This window comes from Pocillopora damicornis, chromosome 5 (assembly GCF_964200805.1).
Source record: "Pocillopora damicornis chromosome 5, jaPocDami1.2, whole genome shotgun sequence".
In the NCBI taxonomy this organism is placed as follows: domain Eukaryota; kingdom Metazoa; phylum Cnidaria; class Anthozoa; order Scleractinia; family Pocilloporidae; genus Pocillopora; species Pocillopora damicornis.
Window position 1 is genome coordinate 17,308,659 of NC_142674.1, and position 2,952 is coordinate 17,311,610.

Consider the following 2,952-nt stretch of genomic DNA (forward strand, 5'->3'; position numbering starts at 1 on the left):
AAATGCAGGCGTTAATCGGGCTAAAAGATTGCCACAAACCCATGGGTATATCTGTAGCTTTCATCCACCAACATCTTAAAGACAACGCAAATCCACGTGTTTGCTTAATTGCGCTCTTGTGAATGATCGTTTGCATAATTCTGAAACTCGACCAAGATCTCCTTTTGACTGATCAAACTTCGTTTGTTTATCCTCTACGTTGAGGATTTCAGGTTTTCATAACAACTGAATGAAGAATAGATGCCGAGTTGTCCTAAAACGTTGCGCAAACGTGATCGGTCGTAACGCTTGCGCGCTTGCGTGACTTACAAAGTAGACAAAGGTGATCGGAAGGCGCCTTCGAGATGATTTTCGTTGAAATATCTGGTCATGAACTACGCGCAGTGTGGAGAAGATCAAAATTAAAGAATAAAGTTTGGCACTCTAGTCACAAGAGACATATCGCGTTATTTAAAAGGGCCCACAAACAAGTTGAGATACGTTACAGTTTTATTTACCAAAACAACGCGCATACACTCAGAGAGAATTCTTGCAGTTTTTCCCGAGATTTTGCCTCGATTTTTGCATTTTTTAAAAATTTCAATTTTTTTCGTCAAGGCTTGATCTGCTCATGAGACCAGCCGGCATATTTTGCTAATGGACTCAAATTCTAGTTGCCAGGATTTATCGTACGTCGTTTCAAAGTTCTAAAACCCACGAGTTTTGCAACAAAAGAAAGTAAAAGCCTTCTTGATAAATTTTAGTCAATTCAATAACAAGCTGGTGGTAGTTTTTACGACAAATGGCGTTGAACACTCAGTCTCCTTACACTACCTCACTTTTTCCATTGTGCTCTGGATGCTCAAAAATACTTTTACTACATTTCCAGTGTTTTCCAGCTGTTCCCATGTTTAGAACATATAAATATCTCTTTTGTTTTCCGTTTCGAGGCCAAAATGACCGGACCAAAACAAGCTTAGCTTGTACTCATAGAAATCAGGGCTGAAATACCCGCAGCCACAACAATCTTTGCTTTCTATGAATCAAGCAAATATTTTAAAAGATAAGATTCTTAGTAAAAAATTTGAAATTCGTAAGTCCATTATGATAGCTTTTGATTCTAATTCGTTACATTATCAAATTTTGGTTCCTCGATGTAGGTCATCTGACAAGGGAAAAATTGCACGATCACGTCACGCAATACATCGTGCTGGGTTTGTCCAGTTGATTTTGATGGTCGCAGAGAAACGTCGAGTTTGTCGGTCAAAACCGTTGTGGTCCATAACACCGTAAAATCATAAATGATGGAAAAAGATTTTTAGAAAGGAGGGCTAGTTCGTCGCGTTCCGTGTGCAAAATCTCGGGAGAAAATGCGAAAATTCTTTCCGAGTGTATGCATGTTGTTTTGGTAAATAAAACTGTAACGTATTTCGACTTGTTTGTGGGCCCTTTTAAGCGAGGCGATATGTCTCTAATGACTAGAGTGCCAAACTTTATTCTTTAATTTTGATCTTCTCCACACTGCACGTAGTTCATGACCAGATATTTCAATGAAAACTATCTCGAAGGCGCCTTCCGATCACCTTTGTCTACTTTGTAAGTCACGCAAGCGCGCAAGCGTTACGACCGATCCGTTTACGCAACGTTTTAGGACAACTCGGCATCTTTTCTTCATTCAGTTGTTATGAAAACCTGAAATCCTCAACGTAGTGGATAAACAAACGAAGTTTGATCGGTCAAAAGGAGATCTTGGTCGAGTTTCAGAATTATGCAAACGATCATTCACAAGAGCGCAATTAAGCAAACACGTGGATTTGCGTTGTCTTTAAGATGTTGGTGGATGAAAGCTTCGGATATACCCATGGGTCTGTGGCAATCTTTTAGCCCGATTAACGCCTGCATTTTGAGAATTCTTTCGTACAAATTGGTGAATTTTGATATGCAAATAAAGGTCGAATGAAGAAGAGTTGTATGAAAAATATTTCTGCTGAAGTTTCCATATTTTCTCATTGAACTGATTAAAGGCACCTTGTAACTTGTAGCAAGATAGAATTGCGTGAGCTATATTATTGCAGTCGCTGCGCGCTGGACAAAATCTGTGAAATTTACACTTTCGATCGCTGTCCACACAGGTGTACCAGCCAAAAATCATTTTTGGCTTCTAGCGACCCAAAAAAAGAGAATTGGAGAACAACTAAACTATTTTTGAGACATGTGTCCTAAACCCTTTCCATGGGCAAAAAATAAAAGAAAACTTTTTCCCGACGGGAAGTCGAGAGGACCGTTCTTAGCGAGAGCGGCACTTAATAGTTATTAGCGTAATGATTGTTACTGACTAAATAAAATTGCTACAAACAAGTCGAGTCGAGTAATTGTATTTCGAGAAGAGTAAATATTTCAAGGTTTTTACCATACATTACATTAGGAAACAATTCAAATTGTGTTTACTTTGTTGCTCTCAGAATAGCACAGACAGTGTTAAACATTATGCAAAAAAGTATAAGTTTTTAATTGCTATCATGCAATTAACTTCACAAAACATCTGAAGATTAAAATGTCCTTTTTGGGGGGTTGTATTTAATGATTATAGGTATTCATCAAATTGCGTTTGTACTCTAGTGTACTTACTTCCTTTTCTTTCTTTCTGTATTTTCCTTTAAATCTTGCGCATTGACCCAAATTTGGGAAATTAGACAGTAAGTAACATTTTCATTCCTTCTAAGTAGCTATTAGTTAAGATAATGTTTTCTATAGGATTGGAATTGCTTGAGGCGAGTTGAATATCTATTTTGATATTAAATGTAATTAACAAGTGAAATGTAATGCCAAATTTGCTCTCTGTCTGTTCGTAACCTCTAATTGAGTTTCATTGACTAATTGTAATACGTGTTCTAGTTTGTTTACTGTCTCTATAATTTTCGCGAAAAAATTTGTGCGACATCTTCTGACCAGTTCAGATCTTCTTTTCAGTAA